Source organism: Schistocerca piceifrons, chromosome 8 (assembly GCF_021461385.2).
Source record: "Schistocerca piceifrons isolate TAMUIC-IGC-003096 chromosome 8, iqSchPice1.1, whole genome shotgun sequence".
Lineage (NCBI taxonomy): Eukaryota > Metazoa > Arthropoda > Insecta > Orthoptera > Acrididae > Schistocerca > Schistocerca piceifrons.
This window is the reverse complement of record NC_060145.1, coordinates 175,135,032-175,145,871: the sequence shown is the minus strand read 5'-3', so window position 1 is coordinate 175,145,871 and position 10,840 is coordinate 175,135,032.

Below are 10,840 nucleotides of genomic sequence, written 5' to 3'. Positions count from 1 at the left end.
GATGTCAGTGGGAATATCGAGGCGGGAAAGAGTCAGAAATGAAGTTATCAGGAAGAAAATGGGTATCACAAGATCGATTATTAATTGCGTAAAAAAAATAAGTCATATATTACGGACCTTCGAAAAGGATGGCAGAAGAGTTATTGTCATCATCCAATGGGAATCACCAGGAAGGAAAAAAAGAGGAGGAGCGCCTGCTATGAGGATGCAAGGAATTCAGCCATCAATTAGAAGAAGAAATGTCGAGGAAAATTTGTAACAGATAGGCACAAGCAGAGAATGAAATCTAAATGTAAATGTAAATACATTGTAAAACCGAGAATAATAATAACGAAGCAGTGAAAATGTTTGCTTGTACGCACTGTAATACCGACCTATATTCATTCCCATAACCATATAGTATCGATAAACATCAGTCCTTGAAGCATAAGGATTACTTCAGGTGAGCCTAACGATCAATAACTAACTGCTATCGTTTGTGAAAGTCAGTTCCTTCTGATTATTCTGATAAATCTTAGTGTGGCATCTGCAGTACCCATAGCAAATTTCATATGGTCATTCCCTCTTGAAACTCCCAAGACAGGAACTCCAAGTCAGTTAAAGGTTTTGAACGATTCTAGTGACTGGCCTCGGACGATTTTGCATCTTGCCGTCTATTTGGGCATCAAGTTACATGCAATGACGAGATATAATGTCAATGTAAAAAATTCAGATGAGCTCAAATTGCAATATAATATATAAGTAGAGACATTTATTGGCACATCCAATCGAACCCCGATTTCCTGTTAGTCTCGAGCAATTGGCTTAACTATTTTTCATATTTTTAGGTTTCCGTACCTCAGTCTGTAAAAAGGGAACGCTTATAGAATCGCTTTGTTGCCCATCTCTCTGCCCGACTATTAAGCCTCCTTAGTCTCAGTAAAGTCCGCCCATGGTAGCTGAGTGGTCAGCGTGACGAAATGTCATACCTAACGGCCCGGGTTCGATTCCCGGGTGGGTCGGAGATTTTTTCCGCTCAGGGACTGGGTGTTGTGTTGTCCTTATCATCATTTCCTCCCCATCGACACGCAAGTCGCTGAAGTCGCGTCAAATCGAAAGACTTGCACCAGGCGACCGGTTTACCCGACGGGAGGCCCTAGCCACACGACATTCACATTCTGAGGATAGGGTAGACATATCAAGTTGAAACTTACATGGCGTGCTGTCTATAATTTCTTAGCCTAGAACTATCAAGCAACTCTTAACAATACAAGTAAAAGGAAAAATCTGAAATCTGTCAATTTGAAATTATAAAGTACGAAAAAATATTTTTGTCAGATTTTGTTAATCCGTCTGTCAGTCTGTTAAGACCCTTTCTTCTCAGGGTAGGTCTACAAACAGCAGATTTATGTGACATACTAAGTTCCCTTCGTGGTGTTAAACAAGTAAACTTCTAGGCCAATGCAATGCAAATACGCGGCCATTTATATCACATGGTTTCATACTCGCAAATCCACTCATTAAAAGCATACTTCCTGTTGATCAAGAACCACGAAATTTGGCAGGAAGCAAGGTCTTACAGTAAAAATAGAGGGGAAAAAGCTCAAAAATTGTGAAATTGTAATTATATCGTATAAAAATTCCTGTTACCATTACAACTTACAGCCGACTCATCATCCGTCAAAAGAATAATGTAAAAGTATTACTGCATGTGAACATAAAATGTAAGTTGTTGTCATATTTTAGTAAGTAAATAAAAAGCATTTTATTAAATATCCTCTCCCTACAAATATAAACTGAAGTCAAATATAGTTGACATTCCTGAAACATATTGTCTCGTCTTTACCTATTATAATGATGTAGGCCAAAGCAATAATAAATATTCGTACCATTGCCAAGAGTTTAGAAGGGGAAGAGCAATGGGCTGAAGCGTGAGTTTGTTTGAATTTGCGCCCATGATGCGGATGTACTGCAGCCCCTGAAGATCTTGTGCCAGTGTGGTGTGACAGCTAGGGCATCTGTCTAGGAAGCAGGAGACTCAGGTTTGAATGACAATGCTGGTACAAATTTTGATTCATTGCTTGGGTCTACACCATTATCACAGACAACGGTAAGGGTCAGTATGTTTGAGGAATACCAACTATAGACGGCTGCGGTGGCCGAGCGCTTCTAGGCGCTTCAGTCCGGAACCGCGCGACTGCTACGCTTGCAGGTTCGAATCCTGCCTCGGGCATGGATGTGTGTTATGTCCTTAGGTTAGTTAGGTTTAAGTAGCTCCAAGTTCTAGGGAATGATGACCTCAGATGTTAAATCTCATAGTGCTCAGAGCCATTTGAACCATTTTTATCAAGTATATTTAATTAATATGTCACCTGTCTGAGGTACAGGAAAGATTAACCCCATTTCGATCACTACTAAGGTGCTATTCCAGTATTGGAGAGCCTTATAAATACCGATGCTAGTTGAGGTAGGTAGCAACGGCCTGAGATATAAGTATGAATTTGTATCGGTGAGGGAGACATACTAGTGTAGTCAGTGCATCTATGGTATCCGTAGTGCAAGTGTGGTGTAGCAGATAGCGCATCTGCCAAGTAAAGAGAAGAACGAGGTTTAAATCCCGTCACGGGTATAAGTTTTGGTTCATTGCTTTGTCCTACACCATTATCGTAATCTGAAATCCCTTACTCACTTCGTTCTTTCTGTGTCCGCGCTAATCTTAGAAATTACAGTGAAGCTTTTGATACAGTTTTCGAATTCCAGGACCGATATCTTGCCAGTATCGATATCGATAACAGGCAAAAGGCTATAGCTTGTATGGAACTCTCAGTGCGCTAGCCCTGCTCACCCTTGGTCACTTTTTTTAAATTTATTTAGGGTCATCAGACCTCCGACTTGTCTGATGCGGCCTCCGACAACCTCTTCATGTCAGAGTAGCACTTACACACAATCTTCCTAAATTATCTGTTGGCTATACTGCAATATTTGCCTTTCAATAAAGTGTCTATCCTCTCCAGCTGCCTCTAGTACTAAGGAAGTTATCTCCTGATGTATTACGTACATCCCTTCTTGTTGTCACTGTTTTCAAGATATTTATTTCCTCACCGATTAAGCGGAGTGGGGCCACATTTCTTTCATCAGTCCATATAATTTTCGACGTCCTTCTGTAGCATCACATCAGAAACGCCCCCCTGCGGGTCTGGGGTAAGAATAGGCCCGAGGTATTCCTGCCTGTCGTAAGAGGCGACTAAAAGGAGTTTCAACCGTTTCGGCCTTCCATGTGATGGTCCCACTTGGGGTTTTACCTCCGTTTTTCAAAATTCTACAGAAGTACGAGCCTTTTGAGGAAGGACGCCTTACGTGGTGTACCACTGGTCCTCAGTGCACTAAGACCTTGGCACTCAGCATTGTACCGGCGTTTTAACCATACCCACTATTCCTCAAATTGGGCCTAAACGCCTGATGGGATGTACAAGTTACGCCCATAGTGCGTCCCCATCTGCACCTACGATCATGATGGACTTTCCATGGCACCAGAAATCCAGCACGGTAGCCAGCCTGTTGTGGTGGGGTCGTCATGTACCCTCTAGGTTGTAGCCCCCTGACAACACAGAGATTGTACTGCCGATACCTGAGCTGCATCCTCCCCACGTCGGCCAAGGAGTAGATGCCCGTCTCCTTGGGGCATCAGGACTCCTGGCAACGGTCATCCTGCCAGGTGGCCCTTGCTGAGGCTGGGTGGCGCCTGTGGGGAGAGCCCCTGGTCGGAGTGGGTGGTATCGGGGCGGACGTTTCGCAGATGAAACGTCAACACGTATCAGGTAGCTCTGCGGCCAAGTCTTTCAAAACGAAATGTACTATCTCTAGTTCTGGTTCTCCTGCCCTTTCCCCCTTGGCCACTCCCTGGGAGGAGGGACAGGCCCGCCGACTTGGGGTGAAGTACTTCCCCCACTATTTAGTCTGTTCTCGAAACGATGGAGGGACGTTCGCCACCTCCAAGCCCATGTTCTTGTTCAGCACATTGAGGACATCCTCAGGGAAATCGAGGCTCTCAGCAAGATGCGTTCGGGGTCCGTTCTTATAAAGACTGCCTCCGCCACACAGTCGGCGGCGCTCCAGGCGTGCGACCGCCTAGGGGACATCCCAGTGTCCATTGTCCCGCATCTGGCATCAAATAGGACGCAGGGGGTTATTTTCCATCGGGACCTCCTGCTGCAATCTGATGAGGAGCTCAGGGCCAACCTGGAGCGCCGAGGCGTGCATTTCGTCCGGCGATTCCAGCGCGTCCCCAAAGACCGTCGCATCGACACCGGGGCCTTTATCCTCGCCTTCGAGGGGGACGTTCTCCTGGAGAAGGTAAAGGTGATGTGCTACCGGTGCGACGTGCGACCTTATGTCCCGCCTCCTATGCGCTGTTTTCGGTGTGCGGCTGAGCCCCTTTGTGGCGACTGTAGATGTCCTCTTCGTGAGGAACATACATGTACCCCACCACCTTGGTGCATTAATTGTTCTGGCATCCACTCGCCTAGATCCTCAGACTGCCACGCATATCAGAAGGAGAAGAAGATACAAGAACTCAAAACTTTGGATCGCCTCTCTTATTGTGAGGCCAGGAAGAAGTATGACCGCCTCCATCCCGTGCCGTTGCCCACTTCATTTACCTCAATTGTGTCCACTCCTTCCGCGGTATCCTCACCCTTATCCTGTCCCCCCTCCACCTCCTCCTCCCATCTGGGGTCTCTGCCTCCGCCTCCCAAATCCCTCCCTTCCAAATCCTCCTCCCCGTGGCCCCCACCCCCTCTGCCCCAGGGGCCACCCGTCCTCCTCCTCCTCCCCCCCCCACCCCCCCCCGCCGCCTGAGAAGCGATCCTCTTCTCAGGCGTCCATCGGGGAAACGTTCTGGACCCCAGCTTCCAAGGTCCTTCGTTCCAAAATGGACACCGCACGTGAGGACCTTCTTCGGGTCCAGCCCACCATCCCTGTGCCTCCTCGGACTTCCAAGAAGGCCTCCAAGAAAAAGTCTCTATCCCCCTCTCCACCCCGGCGCGTTTCGTCTGACGCTCCATCCGTGATTCGCTGCTCCCGGCCGTCCTCAGTTTCGCCGGGATGCTCTGCTGCCATGTGCTCAGCTGGCCTCTCGTCGGCAAATGATGCTGCCCCTCCTACACCACCAGGGACAGCGGCCGCAGCTGGCGACGACTCGATGGAATAGGATCCGCCTCCCGCCGGTTGTAGCGCTGTTCCCTCGAAACCTGGCCCTCCGCGGCCGTCGAGGTGACCAGCTCTTCCCCCATCTCGTTCCCCCTCTTTTTTGACTAGCGATGGCCTTGTTATATTGGAACATAAGAGGTATTCGATCTAATCAGGAGGAATTACAACTGCTCCTCCGCCTGCACTGTCCACTCGTCCTTGGTCTCCAGGAAACCAAGTTGCACCCGACTGACCGTATTGCCTTTACCCACTATACCTCGGAGCGGTATGACATCACCCCTGTGGACGGTATCCCAGCTCATGGTGGGGTCATGTTGCTCGTTCGGGACGAGTCTATTACCATCCCATCCCATTGACCACCCCACTCCAAGCAATAGCTGTCCGTATTACTCTTTCTGCTTTTACTTTTTCAGTTTGTACCATCTACACTCCATCGTCATCCGCTGTTAGTCGGGCTGACATGATGCACCTGATTGTTCAGCTTCCCTCGCCGTTTTTATTGTTTGGCGACTTCAATGTCCATCATCCCCTTTGGGGCTCTCCTGCATCCTGTCAAAGAGGCTCACTCTTGGCGGATGTCTTCAACCATCTCAATCTTGTCTGCCTCAATACTGGCGCCCCGACTTTCCTCTCGGACTCTACTATTCGAGCGACCACTTCCCCTGTGTCGTTCGTCTCCTGCAATACACCCCGTCTCCACATCCTTCGCGCTGGAACATGCTGAAAGCTGACTGGGGACTTTACTCCTCCCAGGCGACCTTTCTGGACCACGATTTTCTCAGTTGTGACAGTCAGGTCGAATACCTCACGGCTGTTATCATCAATACTGCCGAACGTTCCATTGCTCGTACTACCTCTTCTTCACGTCGCGTTTCCGTCCCCAGGTGGAATGAGGCTTGTAGAGACGCTATCCTTGCTTGACGACGTGCTTTACGCACCTTTCGCCGCCATCCTACGTTGGCGAATTGTATTGGATACAAACGACTCCGGGCGCAATGCCATAGAGTCATCAAAGACAGCAAAAATTGTTGGGCCTCTTTCACCAGCTCCTTCAACAGTTTTACTCCCTATTCTGTCGTATGGGGCGGCCTGCGCCGGCTGTCGGGCATTAAGGCCCACTCCTCGGTAGCTGGCCGACCTCAGGTAATGAGGTCCTCGTTGATCCTGTGGCTGTCTCCAACGCCTTCGGCCGGTTTTTCGCGGAGGTTTCAAGCTCCGCCCATTACCACACTGCCTTCCTTCCCAGGAAAGAGGCAGAAGAGGCTCGGCGACCTTCCTTCCACTCGCTGAATCTGGAAACTTATAATGCCCCCTTTACTATGCGGGAACTCAAACATGCGCTTGCACTGTCCCGATCCTCTGCTCTGGGGCCAGATGCCATTTGTAGTGTCGGTAGCTGGACCGACACCGTGGAGTTGGTTGCTGAAAAAGAAAGCTAGACTAACGCTGTGGCCGATAGTGCACGCACGGCATAAAGCAGACGGGCGTGAAGTCTGGAACATAAAAACTTATGAATGAATAAGAAGAAAAGTATGTAGATGCTTTTTACTTAACTTTTAATAATTCCTTGGAATACATCTCTCTTGATTACTCGTAAGCTATAGGCACTGATACAAATGGCTCCTTGCTAGTTCGTAGCCATTAACTTCTGATGGCTATTCTGTCTCTCGGCTAATGAGAGAGAAAGGCTTCGTACAACTGGGCGATAGCTAGGTTCGCGTACAACTGGGCGGTAGCTTGGTTCTCGTACAACTGGGGTCGAGTCCACTCTCGTATCACGAGACCTGCCTTGGTGGTGGCGCTAGGTCTGCGATCACAGTGGCGACACGCGGGTCCGACATGTACTACATGGACCGCGGCCGATTTAAGCTACCACCTAGCAAGTGTGGTGTCTGGCGGTGACACCACACCATTCACGTTCAGATGCTGGCACACCTTTCTTCGGCGGGCAAAAGCTTCCTTCTTCGTACCTACAATCGCGTCTGGACCGAAGGTCAGGTCCCCATGCGTTGGCGTGACGCCGTCGTTGTTCCTATACCCAAGCCCGGGAAGGATAGACACCTTCCTTCTAGTTACCGCCCCATTTCTCTTACAAGCTGTATCTGTAAGGTGATGGAGCGCATGGTTCATGCTCAGTTAGTTTGGATTCTTGAATCTCGACGGCTACTTACCAATGACCAATGCGGCTTTCGCCGCCTCCGCTCCACTGTTGACCACCTTGTGACCTTGTCGACATTCATCATGAACAACTTTTTGCGAAGGCGCCAAACGGTAGCCGTGTTCTTCGATTTGGAGAAGGCTTATGATACCTGTTGGAGAGGAGGTATCCTCCGCACTATGCACAGGTGGGGCCTACGCGGTCGCCTGCCCCTTTTTATTGATTCCTTTTTAACAGATCGAAAGTTTAGGGTACGTGTGGGTTCCATATTGTCCGACGTCTTCCTCCAGGAGAATGGAGTGCCTGAGGGCTCCGTCTTGAGCGTAGCCCTTTTTGCCATCGCGATCAATCCAATTAGGGATTGCATTCCACCTACTGTCTCAGGCTCTCTCTTTGTCGATGACTTCGCGATCTACTGCAGTGCCCAGAGAACAATATATAGAGCGTGGCAAATGCCTTCCGGTTCTCTGAAGAGAAGACGGTTTGTATCAACTTTTGGCGATATAAAGCGTTCCTTCCGCCATCCTTACATCTCGGTCCCATTGTTCTCCCATTCGTGGAAACAACTAAATTTCTAGGGCTCATGTTGGACAGGAAACTGTGTTGGTCTCCGCATGTCTCTTATTTGGCGGCCCGTTGTACACGTTCGCTTAATGTCCTCAGAGCTCTTAGTGGTTCATCTTGGGGAGCGGATCGCACTGTCCTGCTTCGCTTGTATGGGTCCATAGTCCGATCGAAGCTGGATTATGGGAGCTTCGTCTACTCGTCTGCTCGGCCATCCCTCTTACGCCGTCTCAACTCCATCCACCATCGGGGGTTACGTCTTGCGACCGGAGCCTTCTACACTAGTCCTGTCGAGAGTCTTTATGCTGAAGCTGCTGAATTACCATTGACCTACCGGCGCGACGTTCTACTGTGTCGGTATGCCTGCCGGCTGTTGTCTATGCCCGACCACCCCTCTTACCAGTCCTTTTTCGCCGATTCTCTCGACCGTCAGTACGGGTTGTATGTGTCTGCCCTGCTGCCCCCCGGAGTCCGCTTCCGTCGCCTGCTTCGACAATTGGATTTTGCTCTCCTTACCACCTTCAGAGAGGGTGAGAGCTGGACACCACCTTGGCTCCGGGCTCCGGTTCATATTTATCTTGACCTCACCTCACTCCCGAAGGAGGGTACTCCGGCTGCAGTGTATTGCTTACGGTTTGTCGAACTTCGTGCTCGACTTGCTGGTCACACCTTTATTTACACCGATGGCTCCAAAACTGACGATGGTGTCGGCTGTGCCTTTGTCGTCGGGGCCGCCACCTTTAAATACCGGCTCCTCGACCAATGTTCGAGCTTTATGGCCGAGCTTTTTGCTCTCCATCAGGCTGTTCAGTATGCCCGCCGCCACCGCCATTCATCGTATGTACTCTGCTCTGACTCACTCAGTGCTCTTCAGAGCCTTGGAGCTCCCTATCCGGTCCATCCCTTGATTCAGCGGATACAGCAGTCCCTCCATTCTTTCGCTGATAATGGTTCTCCTGTCAGCTTTCTGTGGGTTCCCGGACATGTAGGAGTGCCTGGGAATGAGGCTGCGGATGCTGCAGCCAAGGCTGCAGTCCTCCTGCCTCGGCCAACCTCCCATTGTGTCCCGTCATCTGACGTTCGTGGTGATGTTTGTAAGAGGCTTGTTTCGTTGTGGTGGGAGTCTCGGTCATCCCTCCAAGGAAACAAGCTCCGGGCAGTAAAACCGCTCCTAACTGCTTGGACAACCTCCTCCCGACCATCTCGGCGAGAGGAGGTCCTTCTGACCAGGTTGCGGATTGGGCATTGCCGGTTTAGCCACCGCTACCTGCTCTCCGGTGACCCAGCCCCACAGTGCCCTTGTGGTCAGGCATTAACAGTGCGCCATGTGTTATTGTCATGTCCCCGCTTTAGTCAATCTCGTGTTGTCCTGTCCCTGCCATCTACTTTACCGGATATTTTAGCTGATGACGCTCGAGCAGCTGCTCGTGATCTGCGTTTTATAACTTTGACTAGCTTGTCCAAAGACATCTAACCATTTTACTTATTTTTTCTGCATCTTTGTCAGGTCTTTCTGGTGTCCCTCCCTCCCCTTGAGTTTTACTAGATTCCATGTGCTCTAACAACGGTGACTGGGCGCTAATGACCTCAGTAGTTGAGCGCCCTTAAACCCCACCAAAAAAAAAAAAAAAATCAGAAACGCTTGGATTCTCTTCCTTTCAGCTTTCCATGAATCACTACCGTGTAGGGTTGTGTTTTAGACGTATATTCTTACAAAATTGTTTCTCAGATTTAGGCCAATGTTTGATACTATCAGGCTTCTTTTGGCCAGGAAGGAACTCTTTGCCTGAGCGAGTCTGCTTTTTACGCTCTCCCTGTTTCGTCCATCATACATTATTTTGCTTCCAAGGTATCAGAATTCCTTCGCTTCATCTACTTCATAATCCTCAATGTTGATGCTGATTTTATCACTATTCTCATTGCTGCTACTTCACGCTACTTTCGTCTTTCCTTGGGTTACTCTCAGTTCATATTCTGTGTCCGATAGACTGTTCATTACTTCCAGTTCACTCATGATAGTAAGGTTATAAACAAATCTTATCATTGATATCCTTTAATTGTGAATTTTAATCCTACTTCTTCTGAAGCTACTTTTTACATTGTCATTGATTCATCGATGTGTGGGTTGAAAATAGAGCAGATGGTCTACATTCTTGTCTGAGGCCTTTTGTAATTCGCGCTCAACGTCGTTGGTCCTCCATTCTTATTGCACCTTATTCTTTGTTACACATACTGCATATTTCTCACCTCTTCCTATACTTTACGCCTATTTTACTGAGAATTTCGAATATCTTCTACCGTTTTAAGCTGACGAGCATCTTTGCAGGCATTGTACAGCTATGTGTTTTGATTTTTCTGGGTTCTTATTTCCAGTGTCAACGACAGAACCATCTCTCTTAAAATCAGACTGAACTTTATCTAAGAGATTCTGAGTTTTCTTTTCCATTCTTATGTATATTACTCTTGTCAGTAACTTGAATGCATGATCTTTTAAGCTGATTATGCGATAATTAGGATACTTTTTTGTTCTTGTTATCTTCGCAATTGCGTGGATGATTTTTCTTAACTATGATCTCTTAAGCTATTTTTTTTTATTTAATTGCATTTTATAATTGAAACCCAAAAATTAACTGCGATATCCTCGTCCCGAAAACTGACAAGAAACGTAAGTGGACAGGAAGTAATATTACCTCACTTCATTCTTTTATTAAACTAAAATGCAATAACTTACTTCTTAAACTAAAATTCGGCCTTCCAGAATGGGATCCTAATTTCTAAACCACTTGCTAAACTTGTACTCTCATTTGACAGCTGAAATAATGCTTCTTGTGTAATAGCTGTTAAAGTCCGTCTGCATATACGTATATTTATTTATTTATTTATTTATTTATTTAACCTGGCAAGATTAGGGCCATCAGACCCTCTCTCACA